The sequence below is a fragment of the Protopterus annectens genome, chromosome 1.part1 (genome assembly GCF_019279795.1).
Source record: "Protopterus annectens isolate FY-2018-M chromosome 1.part1, PAN1.0, whole genome shotgun sequence".
NCBI classification, from domain to species: Eukaryota; Metazoa; Chordata; order Ceratodontiformes; family Protopteridae; genus Protopterus; species Protopterus annectens.
In genome coordinates this window covers 1,805,310,960-1,805,332,749 of record NC_056726.1, presented here as the reverse complement: position 1 = coordinate 1,805,332,749, position 21,790 = coordinate 1,805,310,960, and the positions used below count along the sequence as shown (strand labels likewise).

At 40.6% G+C, this 21,790-nt stretch overlaps 1 protein-coding gene across 2 annotated transcripts in view; it reads right to left on the bottom strand.

Moving 5' to 3' along the window:
- The window catches only part of LOC122812335 (interferon alpha-inducible protein 27-like protein 2A), a 449,204-nt gene that overhangs the window by 156,430 nt on the left and 270,984 nt on the right, over positions 1-21,790 (bottom strand). The gene's annotated exons all lie outside the window — the stretch shown is intronic.

Below are 21,790 nucleotides of genomic sequence, written 5' to 3'. Positions count from 1 at the left end.
AGTTATAGCCTGGTAGTGCAGGGGTGCTTTCTGCCGCTTTAAACCAGGTATCCATTACAGCACAAATGCCGATATTCTCCATTTTGAAGAGTGCTTCGAGCGAGTGCATGTTGAGATTTAGACTTCTAGCGTTGAGCAGCATAACCCTCAGATTCATTTATTTATAACTATTATGTGGTAATTTGGTGTTTGGAACATTGCCTAAAAAGGCACTACAGGGGTGACAAGAGCCTTAGCCAGTACCCAGAAACCCAAGGCTGACAGATGCAGGCCATGTTTGGCAAAACATCAAGGTCCGTCAATCATGCCAAGCAGACAGATATTGGATCTCCTTAGAATGACACCAGAAACTTAGCCAATTGTTAAAATCAATAATTTTTTTGTTTCTACTGCGGTATCATTCTGGGTGATGGTAGGATACTGCTCAGGGCTAGTGTCATACCTGCTTGGGCCACATAATCCAAGAGCTCCACCATGTCTCTTTTCATGTAGTCCAGGGAGGTGCATCCCAGGTCATTCACATCCACATGGACAATGACAGAGTCATACTTGCACCTTCTCCTCTTGACCAGCTAGTCCGGTCTTGGGTGGAGAGTGCTTAGCTTCCAATTTGGTGATATAAGTGCATCTCTCAAGTCTGTGTTGGGAGGTAAGAGGAGAGGGTTGTCTGTGTATATGAGGCAGTTGCTACACTGCATCAGAATGCTCAAGTGCACCAGATTAAGAGGAGAAAGCACAGGAAACTGCTCTTTAATCATGCCAGGAGGGATGGTTATAATTACTAAGTACTGGAGCTATTTCTGTGAAGAATGACTAGTGCCGATTGCTCTTAGGTGTGCTATAATAACTACTACAAAAACCTGCTGAAGTGCAAAGTGATTAGGCTATTTGTAGTACAACAGAGAAAAAAATGGCAAGATCTAAGGGAAAACTGAACAGCAGACTTTCTGGCACTAGTAATGTTTACCTCACCTCGGCACTGCTGAGCAGAGCTTAAACAAGTGCAAACCCATGCAAACATGGGCTTTTAAACCAGAAAGTTGAAATGGATGGAAAAACTGCCCAAACATTTAATAAACTACAATTTCTGGGCCAGAAACCACTCCTCTTGTGGTAATAGGCTGCCTAGTACTTGCCACTCCCACTGATAAGCTAGAAGGCTTCCCTCCAACACAGAAAGGCTTGGGGGGACTTCCAAACAGTCCTGGATACAGCAAATCTGTATTTGGACTAGACTAGTTACAGGAAAGGTGGGAAATGAGTTTAGAACTTTTTTTTTTTTTTTTTTTACAAAAAAGCAGCTAAAACAGCAGTAAAGAATTCAAATTCAGTACAAGTTAGCACATGAGTGTGTAGCAATATTAAAGCAAATACAGTTTAACTAAATTCAATTAAATTAAAAAATTGCTAAAAACGTGCCGAAAGCAGTAAATTAGGAAAAAAATCAAAAGGAGGCACTTAGAGTATCAGAAAACAATGCCAGCAAATATATAAATAATTCAGTCAAGCAAAAATTAGACAGTGAAGAACTCTGAACAGTTAAAAAGTGCCAAAAAATATACTTATCAGCTCTATATTTCTAGACTGTTTGAGAAGCACACTCAGAACACAAGGAGATTCTAGCAAAGTGTTTTTTATATAAAGTGGAGAGGGAGAAAGAAGGAACAGAATATAATTCAAGGTGGGTTGGCCTTCTCAAATGTTCTCTCTGTATTAGGTAGAATGAGCTAATGACGCTAGACTGGGAGGAGTGTCCCAGATCAAATTTACAAAAGGGGTGGGCAACTGCAAAGCCAACAACAAGACACCAACAGGGAGTGAGGGTGGAGGACTATACTACAGCTACTAGCTACTCTCAAACAGAAAATACAACTGTCAGTATGAGAAAGCAGTTTACAGTTAAGTAATTCAGTAAAAATGCAATTACAGTAATAAAACACTATCTAGCAATGAAAAATACCAACAGTATAAAACAGTACACAAATGCAGTGAAACAGTAAAAAAGCCTTATAACAGTACAAAATGTAATAGATTCACTGTATAGCACAAGTATAAGCAATAAGAAGTGCAATTCAATTAAACAAATTTAAGAAAAAAACGTATTCTGCTCTTAGAGTCTTAGGGAATTTCTGCTTTGTCCCAGTGATGAATCACCACTTCACAGCCAGGTAAAAACAAGCACAGTCCCCTGCAGATACAAGGTTTAAACACCAGAAAGTATGGAAGAATCTAGAAAGTCGAATTACTACCCATTCCAACTAGCCCCTACTCTTTCAACCAATCACTCATGCTAGAGAAGACAAGACACTATCAGCAGAAGATGGCTTCCAGAAATACAGGAAACTCAAACAAAACAACCAGGTCTGGATAGAGCTACTAGCCACTCACAAACAGAAAATACAACTCAGTATGAAAAAGCAGTTTACAGTTATGTAATTCAGTGAAAATGCAATTACAGTAATGAAACACTATCTAGCAATGAAAAATACAGTTAAAACAGTATAAAACAGTACACAAACACAGTGAAATAGTTAAAAAAGCTTTATAACAGTGCAAAAATGTAGTAGATTAGCTGTATAGCACAATTATAAGTGTAAAGAAGTACAATTCAATGAAATAAATGTAATAAATAACTTATTCTGGTCTTGGAGTCTTAAGGAATTTCTCCTTTATCCCAGTGATGAATCACCACTCCACAGCCTGGTAAAAACTTGTATAATTTATTTGGCATAATTTAGACAAGTGTAAAGTTATGGCAAATGAAAGTTAATGCAGCTGGACAGAAATCAACAACAAAGGCAGAAACAGAAATTGGCATGCAAGCAGTGTTTATTGGTGTTGCAGTTGCTTATTCAATCTATTCATGTTTACAGGGACTAACTGCAACTGGTGAGTTATGGCTGGTGTACTAAGGCTATAAACAATTTTAAAATAAAGTATACAGACAGAGGCAATCCATAGTAGAAAACAGAGAGTTGTGATGGATCCACTTCAAAATACTGAGTTCTAAGCAACCAACAAGAAAAATAGAGGAGTCAAACTCACAGAGCAAAGCATGCACCCTAAATCTAAGGGTGGCATCTAGTTAAAAAGCATGGTTAGTGTGGTGGACAAATGCTCACTTAGCCAACTACCACAATTGTGAAGAAAGCAGCAAAAAATGGTTCACACATCTGTGGCCTTATTTTACTTATTCTTTGTTGACTAGGTTGGTCCCACAAGGGTAATGGCCTCTTCTCAGAGGAAACTGAGGTGGTTTTCATAGTATTCTAGGAAACTTGGGCAAGGGATTAGGGAACTTCCACTACTCTTTTCAGCAGGTGCCATGGGCTCTTTTACATCATACCTGTCAACTTCTTAGACCAATAAATCTGGACAAAGGTTCATAGGTAGGTACTAGGCTATCCGCCCAAGGGCCTAAGTAAGCCTAGCCAACAAGGTTCCCTGGTTTACACCACCCAAGGAAGTTATTTTTCTGTGCCACTGTTGATCAGAGACACAGAAGTGATGCCCGGGGTGTATTTCCTATTTCCCATCCACTCAATATTTTTCTTGAAGAGTGCTAATGAAGAACTTTGCTTGACATAGATGGGTAGCCTGTTTTAGAATATGGGATGTCTCTGGGAAAGGAATCTATCCCTACAGCATGTCCTGTTTATTGTGGTGACAAAGTTTAGGTCCCTAGAGCATGCAGCTCAGAGGGATTGGGATTTCTTTAGGTGTAGCACATCCAACAGCTCTGGGTTTGACATAGCTTTATATGTTAGGCAGAGATCACCTCGGAGTAGGCGATCTGCTACAGAGTAAAGTAGGAGTTTTTTGAGGCGATCAGTATAGGGCATTTGTTTGAGGCTAGTAATCCTCTTTGTGAGGTACTTCTGTGGCCTTTCCAGCTGCTGCAGATGTCTTGTGAGATACATTCCAAAAGGGGCATTGTACTCTATAATGGGTCTAATGAGTGTTGAGTAGACGGGAACAATGAAATCTTTTTTCCTGGATGAGAACCCTTTTACGACGAGGTGTGCCACGTAGAAGGACTTTCTGACTACTGTGGCAATGTGACTATCAAAGGAGAGACTATTGTCCACCTGGATCCCAATTATAACATATTCGGTGTTAAGTAGATTGCTGCCTATGTGGCAGTTCATGGGTACAGAGTTTTTACCAAAGGGGATGACACTGCACTTTTTGGCATTGAGCTCGAGGCCATGGCTCTGACACCAGGTATCTGTCACAGCGAGGCCCTTCTGTAGGATGTCCACATCATTTGGGGACTTTACTATGGCTCCTAGTTGGCAGTCATCTGCGAACTTCATTAGCCAGAGGCCTTCTGTGTTAGCCTGTACTTCAGAGAAGTACATACCAAACAGGAGAGGTCCCAGGACGGAACCCTGTGGTACTCCACTTGTCATTGCTTTGAGGTCAGATTTGGAGTCTGCAACTTTTACACTGTGGGTTCTGTCAGCCAGTTGGCAACCCATCTTGTGACGTATGGATTTATACCTAGTTTAGTGAGTTTAGCTGTAATTCCAGAATGGGGGATGGTGTCGAAAGCTTTGGCAAGGTCAAGATAGGCTGTGTGAACCACCTTACCCTCATCTACGGCTTTGGTGACTGCCTCAAAGAAGTCAATCAGGTTCAGGAGGCATGATCTGCCTTTCACAAACCTGAACTGGGTGAGATCCAGAGTTTGGAGGTTACCAATGTCTTTGCTTATGAGATCCATGATGATACGTTCCATGGCCTTGCAGACCAGGCTCGTCAGGCTAATAGGTCGACAGTTCCCAGGATCAGTGGTGGCTCCCTCTTTGTGGAGTGGGATAACTGTTGCTGTGCACCATTCAGTGGGCACAAAGCCTGATGCAAGGCTATTATTGAACATGGTGCTTAAGTGGGGAGCCAGTTAGTTCTGAAGTTAGTGTAAAACGCAGCCTGGGATGTTGTCCGGTCCCATGGATGCTGTGTTTTTGGCTTTAGAGAGTGCAGCTTTTACCTGCGTAGTTGTGATTACAGGGACTCTGCATTCTTCCTGTATAGATATGGGCCCGTTAGGGGGTGAGGGGGGGGGGGTAAAGTTAACACTGAACCTATCTGCCAGGATGTTGGCAATATCAGTTGGTTCTGTAATTTTCTTGCTTTTGTGCTGTAACTCAGAGCAGATCTGGGTGTTGCCATCAAGATAATTGACATAGCTATAGAATGCTTTGTGGTTGTCCTTGGAATTAGTGGTGATTTTGTTTTTGTAGCTAGCTTTGGAGGATCTTATAAGGGATCTCAAGCTTCTTACAGAGGCTGACCAGGGAGCTCCTCCACTCATGGGATTTTACTCTCTTTTGCACCAGTTTCTTCCTTCTGTTGTACAGTTTGTTTATGGCAGGGGACCACCAGATTGGGTTCCTTTTTTTTGGTGGATAGCATCTTGGTTCTGTTTGGGATAGCACGATCCATGCACTTGTGTAAGTGCTTTTGTGTAGGATTCAGCAGTTGTAACTGTACTGTCCATCTGTTCGGTGTCATGAAGTTTACCACGTCTGTCTTAAGAAGAATGAAGTTGGCTTTGGAGAAATTTTTTACTGTGGTTTTCTTAATGGGGGTGGGGGCGGGACGTGGATATCAAGGGTGATTAGCTTATGGTCAGATCGGACCAACGAGGAGATGACTTCAGGTGTGGAACACTGGTCACTCATGTTGGCAATGACTAGGTCTAGGATATTGTTGCCCCTGGTGGGGGTGTGTACAAGTTGATCCAGGGCATTGGAGTTTATGAATTCTGGAAAGTGTTTAACTAAGGCGTTGGTACACAAGTAGTTTTCCCAGTTAATGGTGGGGTAGCTGAAGTCGCCCATTATTAGGGTGTTTGGTTGAACCCTAATATTTTCCAGTACATCAAGAAAAGAGGAGTGGGAATCCAGGGGCATGGTGGGGGATCTGTAGCAAGCAACAATTTGGATTGCAGTTTTGCCCAGAGTTAGTTGCACTTGGATAACCTCGGATGCATTATGCTGACCAACTAGCCTAGAGGTGTGGATATCCTTAATGAATATGGACACACCTCCTTTGGTGTTTCGGTCCAAGTTATATAACCAAAATGTGTGGTATGAGTTATAGCCTGGTAGTGCAGGAGTGCTCTCTAGAGCCTTGAACCAGGTCTCAGTCATAGAGCCTTGAACCAGGTCTCAGTCACTGCACAGATATCGATGTTCTCCATTTTAATGAGTGCCTCGAGTGAGTGCATTTTGCGATTTAGACTTCTAGCACTGAGTAGCATTACCCTCAGTTTATGCTTGCCTGTTCCTGTTATGGTGGTGAATTTGTTATTTGAACCTTGCCTAAAAAAGGCACTATAGGGGCAGCAAGAGCCTTAGCCAGTATCCGGAATCCCAGGGTCGACAGGTGCAGGCCATCTGTGGCAAAGAATCGTGGTCTGTTGACCATGTCATCCCAAGCAGACAGATACTGGATCCCCTTAGAATGACACCAGAAGCTTAGCCAATTGTTGAAGTCAATCATTTTGTCCTTGTACTGCGGTATCATTCTGGGCGATGGCAGAATGCTACTCAGGGCTAGGGTCATAGCCTGCCTGGGCTACAAGATCGGAGAGCTCTTCCATGTCTCTTTTAATGTAGTCCAGGGAAGTACGTCTCAGGTCATTCACAGCAACATGGACAATGACAGAGTCATATTTGTACTTGTTGTGGAGTGACCTGAGTGTGTGGGTTATGTGGTGGATCCTGGCACCAGACAGGCAGCTGACAGTAACCTTCTCCTTGTTTAGCCTGGTGAGTGTCAGTGTGCCTGACTATAGAGTCACCTATGACTAGTGCGTTGGGTACGTTGTTTAGCCTTATTGGCTGTGGTTGAGTGGCACACTGAGTCTGTAGGATATGTCTCATTTGGATTGTGTTGGGGGATGGAGGTGGCTTGCGTTTCTGCTTTGGAGGTCTTTGTTGCTTAGACAGATTATTATTGAGAGCCTCCGTGAATGTTTTTGTGTTGCTATGTGTGGATTTTGGTGGTGTAGATTTAGTGAGACTATGTGATGACTGTGGTGTGGTGCAAATGTTTACCTTCTCCTCATGACGGTCAAGTTCAGTCTTGGATGGAGAGAGCTTTACCTCCAGTTTGGCTAGATAAGTGCATCTGTCACCAGGTTGTAGTGTTGGATGGTAGGAGGAGTGGGTTTGTCTGCGTACATGAGGCAATTTCTACATTGCCTCAAGATGCCCAGATTCATCAGATAGACAGGAGAGAACACTGGGAGCTGACCCTTGAACATGCTTGAATAAAAAACAATTTCCTCTAGATACATGAGAAAAGTAAGTACAAAAACTGTTTTCCTCTAGGTAATAAGAAAGATTGAGTGCTATAGTAATTAGTAGCTTATTTAGTGCTTACAAGGTCTGAACAAGTGCTGAGCATGAATAAGCAAATTTAAGTGCTAAAACTAAGAATCTATATCTGCACTAGACGAGTTACAGGACAGAAACAAGTGAAAATGCAGGCTTTCAAATCAAAAAGTTGAGAGAGATGGAAGAGATTGCCCAAACGGCCAATAACTACAATTTCTGGGCCAGAACCACTCCTTATGAGGTAGACAGGTTACCTAGTGCTTACCACTCCCACTGATAAGCTAGAAGGCTTCCCTCCAACACAGAAAGGCTTGGGGGGGGGGGGCTCAGAAGCTTACATACAGTCCTGGATACAGCACATCTTTATCTGGAACACTAGTTACAGGAAAGGTAGGAAACAGGCTTACAGTTTTTTCTTAAAAAAAAAAAAAAAAAAAAAAAAAAAAAGTAGCAAAAACTGTAGTAAAAACAATTCACATGCAGTGCAAGCTAGCACAATTGAGTATGTAGCAGTATTAGACCACACACAGTTTAAAAATGCAATTAAATTAAAAAGGACTAAAATCAAGTGCAGAAAGAGTTTATTAGGTAGAATGTGGTAAAGAGATGGGACTTGGGGAGTGTCCCAGATCCAATCTACAGTGGGGCGGGCAACTGCAAAAGCCACCAAATTTAAACTACAAACCAAAAAGAGAGTGGGATCTAAGCAACAACTAACAGAACAAACTGTAAAACCAAAAAAAAAAAATATTCAGCTCTGTATATTTGCAGATCAGTCTCTCAGAACAGTGAGACAACAGTTTCAACAGAGATCTAAGCAACAATTATACTCTATAACCAAAAAAAATATACTCAGCTCTGTATATTTGCAGATAGTCTGGAAAGCAGTCTCTCAGAACACAGGTTCCAGCAATTAAAGCATAAAATAATGGTAGGACAAAGGCCCAAAAATAGGGACAGATTTAAAATATTGCTCTTATAAACTTAGAAAATTGGTAAAATAACAAGATTTTGTATTAGCGTTCATTTTATGAATGGTACAAAGTGTGAAATTCAAATGTATGTCATTATTTAGTGACTTCAATCCTCAGTGATTTGCTAGAAAACCACAAATTTTATTATCAACAGACCAAAAATAGGAGGCAAAATTCTGGACATTCTGCAAAAATCTTGCTAGTTGAGAAGTATGTTTTGTATCCATCTGCTTTACCATGAATTCAAGCAGGTACAATCTCACATTAATGCCTCAATTCAGAGGACAACATACTCGGGAGTGCAGTACCTTCCTTATACTGCACTGTCAGCAATCCATCTTCCTGGTGTGTGAACAGAACCTACAGTTTTTTGAACCAAAGTCTGCTATCTGTGTAACCACTGATTGCAGTGCAAGCATCGAGTGTAAAACAATTCCACAAAGTGCACATTAGGCAATTGGGATCAGGGAAATTGTAGAAAGTTATATGTAACCTTTTTTTACGGTCTCTGCCAGCAGATGAAGAAGCTTCAGTTCGGCAGTTCTACAACAGGATATATGCTGTCAGCAAAAGTATTACCATTTTACAGGACCCTTTCCTAAAATGTCACATCTTTCTCTTCTACATTAAAATTCACAGGTAACAAAACTGTGCCAAAACTGGAGTAGTCATCAGCTCATTATTTATGGACCACATCAATAAATTTATGAGTCTATATTTCCTGTTTCATTTTGATAATTGGGCAAATGTAATCATGGCAAAGACACATTTACAAAAGCAATGCTGGGGGAATTTTCTGTCACTGTAACAAAGCACATATTTTAATGTGCACAAACATGTTATGGCACATTCTTCTTCATCTGTAAAATCTGAACCAGATTAATATGTTTAAATATGTGTTGTTTTTGTTTTACAAAGAGGTTCAGTAGACAAAGCTGTGATATCAAGCTGGGATGAGATGACAAACTTGCCTTGAACTCTGCTATCAGATATGACTTGGAGAACCGTCTCATGATATTTGGGAAATAAGCTGTCCTGCACATATTTTGCACATTAGTATGTGCTAATGCTGTTTAAAAGCCGTGATGCTTTACATCTTCTTGTCTAGCTGATCCCCCTTGTGAACTAAAGGGCTATGACTGTTATTGTTTCTGGTTTATATTGCTACTGGTTACGTAGCAGTACAAACCTTTTATTGGCCAATGTACTCTTGTGGCCTGCTTTAAACTTGTCCTGCTTGTTTATGCTGTCACTCTGTTGTGCTGGCTGTGGCACTACCAACCTGCCTTGAATTCTGCTGCTGAATGTGATTAGAAACACAGTCACACAACATCCGAGAAGCAATTTCTTCTTTACTTATTTATACATTACAATGTGCTAGTTCTGACTTAAAAACTTTGCAATGTGGCGATTTTGTATCTGAAACTGGAATGGATACCTACTGCTGAGAGAATGTGCTACTAATATTTTAGTTTCTGACTATTACTGTGGGTTACATAGCAGTGTAAACGTTTTATTGGCCTATGTGCCATTGTGGTCTGTTTTTAACTCTTGTGTTTGTGGATGTCATTCTCTCTATTGTGCCGGGCCGCCTTGAACTTTCAAACTGGATATGAAGGAAAAATAATCCCACACCAGGGAAGTAAGCTTTTCTGTATTACATTTTAAATTAGATTGTGCTATTGTTGATTTAAAAGCCCTGTTTTGTGCTGTGGTAATTTAGCATTTGAAACTGGTCTAGCTAGATTCCCCTCTGGTGACAGAAAAGGATAATGCTGCTGCTTTTTTCTGGCTTATAGCAATGCAAACTTTTTATTGACCTGTGTGCTCTTGTGATCGGATTTAAACTAGTTATGTTTGCAGGTGCCACAGCTCTGTTCTGTTGACCTGTTAAAAGCCCAACCAGTCTTGAAATCTGCTGTAGGATTTGACTAGAAAAATAATCCCAAAGGGCTAGAGCAGATGCTGTTTCTGTCTTGCATTACTGTGGGTTACAAAGCAGTGCAACTGCTTCATTGGCCTGGACACCCTTGCTGATTCCTGTATAACTGACATGTTTGTGGACAGCACTGCTCTGCTGTGCTGGGCTACCATGCAAGCAATCTCTCGAACTCCAATACCAGATTTAACTAGAAACAGTCCCACAACATGTAGGAAGCACTGTACTTTACACAGTGGGTTTACAGACAGTAACAAGTACTCATTATGCTAGCTGTCCTGTTCTTCCAAGCCATTATTCCCTGGACTTGCACACTTGAGTAATCTCCTGTCCCTGAATATGAGTGGGTGCATGTTGTGGTAACCTCTGGTATCCTCTTTTAGTTACTGATACTGAATTTAGTACTGCTAACAGTGACATTCTGTGTATTTCTCATATGCGTGATGGATTACTGCCCTAGCTATACTGTATCTTAGCTGTGGTGACTGTTTACTACCATGTATTACTGTGGTCTTGTTCTGATAATATCACACACCTTGCTGCATTACTTCCAGTTTTCTGCAGCTATTACTCTGACATCCAAACTGACTGCATATGCCTTGAGTATGGTGTTATGATACACATACCTATAGTACCTAATGTCCCTTACAACAGTTTGACTTTTATGTTATTCACACTGTAGAATCTTGTGACATTTTGTGTATAGCTTTAGTCACTATACGAAGCCTTGCAGACAGGTGGATACATGCTGTTTGTATTATTGTGCTGTGACATCCATGCCTCCTGTACAGTCAAAGACTAATAATTGGTACTGCTTTTATCACGACCATCGTGATATTCCTGACTGCTGCGCAGGCACTCTTGTGCTGTAGACACCTTGAGTTCTGTCAGTTTACTATGCGGAAGAATCTGTGCCTGCTGTTCAAATGATCCTTATACTATATTGCATTGTGCTATATATTAATCGCCTGTACTGGGTTGTACTGTACTGAGCTATATTAAGTGGTACTGGCTAATGTAGTATGTACTGTATGGGACGATACTGTACAGAAGCTGCAATGTTTTGCATTACTCTATAGCAGTTTTTACTGTCCCTTCACATATCACACACAACTGTTTTGCACTATCTTATACTGTGTTGCACTGTTTTTGCACTATTTGCACTGCCTTAATGTCCCTTTATATGTCAAACAGCTCCATCTCCATCCCACACAGACCAAGGGTCACATAATGTGTGCTGCCTGGCATCTCTAGGTCACTCATGGTCACTAGTCAGGTCTCTTCTCCATCTGTCACCAGACTTCTAACAAAAGGCTACGCTGTAGTGATCAGCTTACTTTAGTTAGAAATAACCACAGCAAAAGGGAGAAAACAGTGCCAAAAAATAAACTAGTAATCCAACAGTGTAGCTACTAAAAGACCACCAATGAAACCAAGTCCAGGAAATACAAGTTTAATAAAGATGAAGAGACAGAAACGTACGTGTTAAACTTGCACTTCCTGGACTTGGTTTCGTTCGTGGTCTTTTAATGCCTACACTTTTGGATTACTACAGTTAGACTTCTACCCCTCTCCCCTGCTCTTCCTTTTAAGAGCAAAAAAAAAAAAAAAAAAAAAAAAAAAAAAAACAGAAAAAAGCATTACTGTAATTAGTCGAACACTATATTGTACTTATTGGCTTATTACCATCAGATCCACACACACCCCCAACTCCTCTTCTACTGGCACACCAACCAGGTGGCCAGATGCATGACAAATCTCCCCATCCTTCTGTCTCAGCTACTCAAGTCCAATTTCTGTGACCTACCCCTGACCCTCCTTCCACACATTTTAAAAAAATTGCTTCTTCATTTAAACTGTAGCAATCAGTTGCCAAACTTGATACCATCCCTCCATGGAGCACTTCAGTGCTCAAATTTTAGATAAAAGTTTCTTCTTTTTAACTGTAGCAAACTGCTTGCTAAATATGTAGCAAACAGTTGCTACAGTTTATACCCAGTCTACATGGAGTGCTACATTACAATGTAGCAAGCAGTTACTACAGTTTAGACCACATATGGAGCACTACAGTGATCAGGTTTGACCAAATGCAATTCCAGTTTTAAAAGTCAGTATTGCATTAAAGAGGGATCTGGATCAGCTAATTACCCTCCAACACTATGCACCCAGGACAGTTCTCTCTCACCCTGCCTAGATATGCTCCTGGCAACAGGCAACTTGAGACAAAGTCTAAACTGCTACATGCTCACAGACAGCCACTGGCTATTACCACATAACAAATGACAAAGATCACCAATGGCTCTAGTAAATCTGCCTAACATCCAGGAATTGTTTTTAAATGGTACCTCAGCAAGGAATGTTTTGTGCTCATCTTATGATGTGCAGTGTTAGTATGACCTCAGCGTTAAGGTACAGGACTGACATCACTTCCTCGTTATTTGTGAAATGAAAAATAAAAAACACTTAATCACTTTAGCTTAATACTGTAACATTTAACAGTCCAAAACATCAGATGTTAATTCCTTTTCTATGAAGGTACTGAAGAAACAAAGTCAAACCAGCTTAGTCACTAGAATAACTAGGCTTTAATTCTTGAAAAGCGCTTTCATCTACCAACTTAACTTAACTTTATAAGGGCAATATTTAACACCTGTCCCTGTTTTTGGACCTTTGCCCACATTATTTTAGGCTTTGTCTTGTTTTCTTCAGCAAAGAAGTTGAGAGATATGACTACCAAACACCACAGTTGTATAGGTGGACTTTGACATGGGCTTAGTAATATCCTCTGCTCTGATCCCCACCTTATTTAAAACTATTTCTGCTCATAGGTATGCAGAAAAAGTTACTGTACTTTTCTGGGTAGCTGGAGAACAAGTCATTACTTCTATAAAATTCCTCTCAAACATCAGAGGTCACTATATCTTGTGTTGTGCTGGGGACAGTGTGATAATTTCTTTATCTTTCCTCACAAATTTAAGAGGAGTGCACAGCGGGTTACTACAGCTTGCACGACAGCACTTACTGTCACTGGAAGTAACCAGATATAAACATTATTGTAATTTTTTTTCATTTTCCTCACAATCAAATATCTGATAAATTTACAAGTGGCTGTCTTTTGGGGAGAGTAAATAAGCATGTCTTTTGTATATGTCTGACATCAAATATGTTATGTTATATTTGTCTTTTCAGTTTTATCTCTGTCATCAGAAGAGTACACAGAGGGTAATTGCTTTTTAGGGGCACAGGGTTAAGAGGCATATGCTTTATATAAACATGACAGCAGCTTGAAATATGACAGTGAGCATTTGTGTATTTTATTTCCAGTTTAACACCAGAGGGGAGTAGCCAAAAAGTGATTACCTATTTTGAGGCCAGAGTCCCTTCCAGAGGGTGTTAAACAAGACTGCAGTCTGATACATTTAGCATGAAAATACTGGAGCTCATGCATTAGTTTAGGTAGACAGACATTGTCTTTCATTATATCATGATAAGATATGAGAAAAAATAAGGGGACCATCCTTTAGAGCAAAATAAAAAGCATAAACGCCACTTTTTTGTATAAATATTGAATAATTAAGTATTGCATGTGGTGAGGTTACATCTAACTCCAAATGTCTGCTGCTAAACCTGCTTCAGAGTATGACCAATACACTAACTACCTCACATTGCAAGCTTCTGTGAAAGAGATTGACAAAGATCCACACAGCACATATCCACATGTGTGCAATCCCAGGCTCCCGCCTTGAGTACAACACAGCTTGCACATGAAACTAGAAGTTGTAGTGAATCTGGCTTCCTACCAGTGCTGTCTGTGGTACTTGCTTCCATGTGCAGACGGAGCTGTTGTATTATCAATACATTCTATTCACCTGAATGTAATTCTCCATTAATTCAGCTTTGTACATTGGAGAGGATAGATTTATTTGGTCTGGCAAGCCTGATTCCCTATTTTGGAATTCGTCGTAGGGCTTTCACAGTTCTCATTGGCAAGCAATGAGCAGGGACTGACAGGGCCCTATCTCGAACTCAGGCATAAAGTAACTGCTCGGTGTGGCATGTTAGACCACACCAAAGTTCTTTGGAGTCCAGTTAATTGCGTTAGCCATTACAGGGAATTTAAATCAATGCAGTATTTAAAGAAGGCTCAGCGGATATACAGCTATGTGTGTAAGTGGGTTGTGTTATTTACTTGTAAAAAAAATCAAACCCATTCATGTCTACTAATATTTATCTGTGCATAAATATCAGTCTCTTTCTATACTACAGCAATACAAAAGATTTTCTGACAACATTGTACCTATGGGCTTTGATTATGTCTAAAAATATGTAAACCAGCCAATTTGCCTTTGTAAAAAATAATAAACAACTAAAACATGTAAACAAATAAATATAAGAATGAAAAGAGATATACATTTTAGGAACAGAATTAACAATATTCTTGTCACAGTGCAAGTTATGTTTACCCTCTGACATGCAGAAGTCTGTTAGAGTATCAGAAACCCCTTGTAGATAAATAGCTCCTTATTAACCTGACAACGGTCTGCAAATCTTTCCGGCAAGAGGCAGTATGTAAACAAGATTATCCCCAGGATTCAATAAACTCTGTGTAGATTCTATGTGGAGCGTATTCGCTTACATGATACTGCACATCATGAGACATTGTGCAGCCTCATGCCATGAATATTAATGATGTACAGTGCAAGTAGGCAAGGTTTCATGGCTCGCCCCAGTGTTATTGGCTGCGAAACCTGTATAATGAATGTGGATCATTTTCTGAAGGATATGAAGTACAGAACAGAAATGTATATCATTATATATTGGCTGCAATCTTCGATGATCTCATAATAAACCACTAATTTTACAAGGAACAGGCCAAATATATGATGCAAATATCTAGACATTCTGCAAAACTGTGGACAGTCTGCCTTTTGATGTTTTAATTTTCTTTTTTTTTTGCCAGTGTTTACGCGATGTGCTGCTTGGCATAAACATGTTTAGCTGTGCTTACCTGGTTTGTGTGAAGTGCAGCAGCACACAAACTGGAGGAATGGACTACCCAAGTTGTAGACAGGACCCAGACAATCAAAAATATAAACCGGATGTATTCAATTAATAATATTGCATATACGTAAACACAATAAGCTGAGCTTAATAGCGAGAACCTTACAATAACTACTAAAACAGCAGATATCATCTCACTAATTCAGTGGCAACAGGTGTTAAATACATGTCTGAAGTGCAGATGGTATGAGGTTCTAGTACAGGGTGTGCAAGTTTTGTTTTGCTGTTGTGAGATTACAAGAGAACCATATATATATATATATATATATATATATATATATATATACATATATATATTGTCTAGTTCATTTACACAACTGACTGTATAACAAAGCTAGAAATTGCATTGCTCACCACTGTTGTGCATTGCTTAACATTGCACAAACATGGTACCTAGCATTGCGCATCCTCACCTACCATGTCTGCACAATGGTAAGTGATGCATTGTGTTTTCAAATGTTACAAACCCAAAATGTGCTCACTTACAGTAAGCATGAGACATGCAATAGGTGGAAAACAGCAGCATATAAACTGCAAATGGTGAGAAATGCTCATTAGACATTGAGCTTGAACTATGGCAGGCATGTCTGGAGTTGCTGGAGAGGGTGTGCACTTTTAGGCAGAGCGTTGGGGTGTCCAGGAGTCCAAGATTTTTGTTGGACTCCTAGTTAGGCAGCATGGGTCTAGGTTGCTGCAAAGGGAATATTCTGGATTAGAATATAAATCTGAAGCCTAGAATAGTGTTGCCAGGCCCTTAAACAGTGAATCAGGTATCTCCCGCACAGGTGAGCAAAGCAGATATAATTTTGATGACCTCTGAAGGAGGAGGAAGCGGGATACCCTCGACCTTTGGATCAGGGAATGTTGGGCAGGGGACACCCCACATATCAGTAAGTATCAATTTCAGTAAATAACCAAGAGTTAAAAACTGAATATAGTCAAGACTAGTATTAATCATCATGTTCTGTTCTGTTTTTTTTCCACAGCTGCTGAGGACAGTCTTGAATGTTCAATCCCATGCCGCATGTCCATCAAGGACGCAAAATGTATGTGGTGGGTACGTATCACTTCACCTAAAACTCATTTCACCAAGACCAAATCACCTAAAGTTCATTTCACCTAAAACTCATTTCACTGATAAGTAGTACAATAAGGCAAGTCAAAGTAATATGTCCTTTTCCCCACTGTACTGTGATCCTGGTGTTAGTATATGTAATTAGGGGGGCACAGCCCCCCACATTGGGAGGTGTGGGGGTAGCCCCCACTTACTTTGGTTTTATGGTGTCTGGTTTTGTTTTACATTATTTGGTAAAAGACAACTAGGTGGGGGGGGGGCTACTCTCCCCACACGCCGTCCCACTACAGTGGGGAAAAGGACATATACCATTGACTTGCTTTAGAGTACTACTCATCACTGAAATGAGTTTTAGGTGAAATGAACTTTAGGTGATTTGGTCTTGGTGAAGTGATACGTAACTGTATGTGGTATATATGCATCAAAGCAGTACTGTCTAAATAGTACTTTAATAATAACAAAAATAACTTGTATAGTAATTTTGTAGCATTAAAAGTTAAAGAATGCTTAGTTGGTATTTAATAGAGTTGTTTCAAATTCAACATGCATATCCCAACTGTAAAAGAAACTCTGCATGGCTTAGTCTGTAGCACAAAGCAATGGTGCCATTTTCTCAAATAACAATGGTGATGGATCTCTAAACTATAAAAGGAAAAGTATGCCTGCAGTAGCCTGTAGGGCATATGAACAGTACAGTATTTTAAGTAGCCATTGGTTGTGGGTTCAAAAAACACACTTCCCAAATATACAATACTGTTAGGTTTTCGTCATTGGAAGGTAACTTCATACCTCTACATCAGTGGCACAAATGACCTTCTGTAATCTGTAGTGAGTATAATTGGAAGATACATATGTTCAATATATGCACACATCAGGTCTATATTAATTCGTCACAATCCCAGTGCAGCAAACACTGGATCATCTACTCTAATTCAGCGAAAATCATTTCAGCGATTCACTGAATTTCCCGAGGCAGTAAATACATGGCCTATGGCACAATGGACAGACAGCTATGGAAACTGAACCCACCCAAGTGGGGGGCTGCACTACATACCCCCACTACAGTGGAGAAAAAGGCAAAGTCATGTTGTAGGGCAAGTATTTACTTGCCCTCGGTAAATTCAGTGAATCGTTGAATTAGGGTTGATGATCCTGTGTTCTCTGCAATTGAGAAGAACTAATAAACCCCACAAATCAAGGATTGGTGGCTACAATCTGTACTAGTGTGCCTCTATTATAAACTGGGCACTCTTAAAAGTAAGGAAGAAACTTGTTAGGAGTTTGTAGTGTTAAAAGTAAATGTAACAGAACAGAGTAAAATAACTGTATCAATGCTTTGTATGTCACATTTGAAATTATTAATGTTCTCCCTTTTTTATGCTCACCCTAACCCTTTTCTCTCTTTGGTGTGTGTGTGTGTGTGTGTGTGTGTGTGTGTGTGTGTGTGTGTGTGTGTGTGTGTGTGTGTTTATTATTTTCTTTGTTTTGTTTTAATTTAATTTTTTTTGTTTTTCCCCACAATACATCGGGGTAGGGCTGTCCCATGGGATCCATCTGTCCTGACTCCACTGGCTACAGCACCACTGCCCAGCACATCTGGTGCACTATCTGGTAGCACCCCTTCTGCCACTCCTGCACTACCCAGCCACTCAGGTAGTTCTGCCCAGGAGGACAGAAAATTGGCTCCCTCCGGAGTGGCAGAGGGGTGAGTTTATCACCTGTGATGAACTGCCAGGGATTGTGCACTGCACCGCTGGTGCACGCTTGCGCTGAATGGAGCACGTGCTCTCCAAGCTGGTGCAGAGCCCCTGTAGGAGGCACAGACATCAGGCACTGCAGCCAGTGGTGCGGTGAGATGACAGTTCACTGGGTGAGTCTCATTGTCAGCTGCCTCAACATGCATGGGAGAAAGATCTCCCATCCCTCTCCCCATCCATGGGGTTCATCCACCTCATGTGTCTTGTACTGTTTGTCTTGTCTGTCTGCACTTCCTGCCTTACCAAGACATTTCTACAGCCCTTCCCCAACATTCCTCTATCTCTCAAAAAAAAAAAATAAATGGCACGTGCCCCACAAAAAAAATATACATTCATCTCCATTTCACATGCATTTCTTCCTGACACACATGATTCTTCCAAATTTTCTATACAAAAGATTGTGGTGTTGTCAACCCTCTCTGTGGGGTTGACCGTCCAAATTTAGAAAAATGTATATGTTTTATCTGGAAGAAGTGTGGAAGAAATGGATAGCTAAGGTTCTTTCCTACATCCTTCCTGCACATTCCTGCCTTGTTTTCACTTTGTGCATTCCCCTGCTTGCTTCCCATTTCACCAGTTTCTTGTCTTCCCCGTTTTTTTCTTTAAAGAATTATTGCACAATGGTCTGCGGTGTGCACCAGTGAGAAGCAATGATAAAAGGCAGCAATGTAAGTGGATATAAAGTATCATACATGCTTGTAAAATTATTACTTTCATATGCATTCAAACTCAGTACCATCTGCCTCCAATAAAAATGCATTAACACTTGCTGCCACAGAGTAGGTTAGATAGCAGATGCATTTAATGCATTCAATAGTAAGTGACAGTTTAGGAAAGATTTCCCTTTGTATTTCCATGTGCTTGCACCCCATATCACCAATGTCATATCTTCTTAATTAAATTTCTATGAAGCAGCATTGCAAGATCTCCTGTAATGTTTTATAAAGCATTACTGTGCGATACTCATTTAGTTTTGTACAGTAGTGAGAGATGTTTCTCCCCAGGCATCTGCTGAAAAAGGACCTACATCCAATCAGAATTTCCCAGTAAACAAATGTTAAATAAATAAATAAATGTTGCACGATGCTGTACATCTCACAGCATTGATACACAATGCTACTAACAAAAATACTTTAATGTATTACCTATATCTACACCATTTGCCCCAAAAAGGAACATATCACTGCATTAAATGCATTAATTCCTGCAGCCAGAGATTCGGTTAACTAGCAAGTGATTACAACAGCAGTTAAGTCTGCCATTTGCTATATAGTCCCTAAAATACACCTGCTAATGCAGTAATATTTTTTTTTGTTCAGATGGTACTTGGTTCAAATCCACGTGTATGTTAACAGTGTCAAATAATTTTATGGGAAAATCCAAATTCTGAACTGTGATTGTCATCGAGTGTCTAAAATATGGCTAGATGGTACTGGTTTCCAATCCAACTATATAATACTTGGAAATGGTTTTGCCATAGCCACACAATTATGCTTTAAAGAAAAAAAATGGGGAAGACAGGAAAGTGGTGAAATGTGGAGCAAGCAGGAGAATGAACAAAGTGAAAACAAGACAGGAATATACATGAAGGATGTAGGAAAGAACCATAGTTATCTATTCCTTCTGGAATAAAACATACAAAATTTTGCTGAATTTGCACTGTCATCTCCAGAGAGAGGGGTGACCACAACACAATCTGGTGTATACAGAATTGGACAGAATTGTGTGTCATGAAGACATGTGAAAAATGGAAAGCTATGACAATATTTTTTTATTTATTTTTTTTGTGGGACAGGTGCCCATTTATTTTTCCTTTTTGATAGAGAGAGGAATGTTGAGGAAGGGTGCAGGAATGTCTGAGTGAGGCAGTCTGGGTAGGTGAGGAAGCAACTGCAAACAGACCAGAAAAAACAAGAAACAGGGACAGTGAAGGACACATGAGGTGAGTAAACACCATGGTTGGGGCAAGGGTGGGGATATTGCGAACCCATGGACTTCAAGTTGGGTGACAGTGAGATTCAAGTCCTCATCCAGTGAACCGTCATCACTGTAACCTCACTGCACAGATGGCTGCAGAGTCTGACTTCTGCGTTTCCTTGTGTTACTTAATACAACAATGGAGAGCAGCGTCTACAACCAGCATAGACATGCACCAACAATGCGGTGCACAATCCTACACACCATTCCTGGTAGTTCATCAAGGGTGATAAACTCACCCCCTCTGCCATTGCTCCTGTCTTACTGTTAAATGTCATGATGTTGACCTTAGCTCTTGCTTAACTTATTCAGGACCATTAGGAATCCAGCAACATAGGCCTCCTGAAGTTGGCAAGCCAAATTAAGTTATTTCAGTACTGCAGATCAATTTTCTAGTAATCTAACGTGTCATTTTAGGCCTGTTCTATGTATTGATGTACTGTCTGTAATACTAATAGCACTGTTAGTTGTTTAGCACATACTGCACCATAGTAGTGCAGGTATTAATGTATATGTGTGTTTCTCCTTTTTTTATCACAGGTGATCATGGCAGTGGGAATGTGGACCCTGTGCCATCTGATGTCACTGTCTCATCAGACATTGATGGTGATGGTGGTAAAACTGAGGCACAGTCAGAGGGTGCACAGATTGAATCTGGTAGAGAGGTTGGCATTCAGCCACACAGCCAGTCCACTCAGCCCACAGATATATGACAGGTGTAGGGTGATGACACTGAGCATCGAAGTGTGACTACTGCGGCTTTAGGTCCTGTTGAGTCTAGCCATAGCCAAAGTGTCAGTGAGGTGCTATGCAGAAGGGTTGATAGGGGTGCTCTGAAGGGATCTGCTGTCCCTTCACCACCTGTTGCAGATGTCTCTTCCTGTGTCACTCAACATATGCTTAGGGCCACCATGGAAGTCCAGGTACATTCAGAAAGGTACTCCAGACAAATGCTCTGGGTGTGGATGTGGCAACTGGACAGACCACAGGGCTTTCTCATCAGGATAACATATGGCCTACTAACCATGACATGATGTATGTGGGTAGATTAAAAGACATGTCACTCATCTGTCTGGTATCACATTACATTGTACATGTTACGCTAAGCCTATTACTTTTAGTTTAAACACTTGGGCTTCAGGCCACTTGTCTTACATTACGAAGGTTTGTAGTCTACACTCTGGTAGGAGGAGAGGGCAGCCTCTGCCCTTCTGAGCTGGGAATTGCTGGTTGAATGCGTATTGTGGCTGCTGTTCTAAGTCTCTCTGTTATGGTTTAAACACTTGGCTTCTAAACTAGTTATTTTACATTAGGAGAATTTGCGGTGTAGACTCCTGTGGCCGGGGTGGATATCTTACACCCCCTCACCAGGCTGGACAAGAAAGTCACAGGCAGCTACCTGTCAGGTAACAGGGTCTGTCAGATCACACACGCACTCAAGTCTCTCAACAAGTACCATTAGGACTCTGTCATAGTCTATGTTGCAGTGAATGACTGGAGATGTACAGTACCTCACTTTATTATATGAATGTGCTCGTCTCACCCAATAGTGGCCTTTTTAGGCAGTGTCAGAACAATTAAAGTCCCAACAAAAAGAATCCACCACAGACAAACTGAAAGTTATGCTGCTTAATGCAAGGAGTGTAAATCAGAAACTG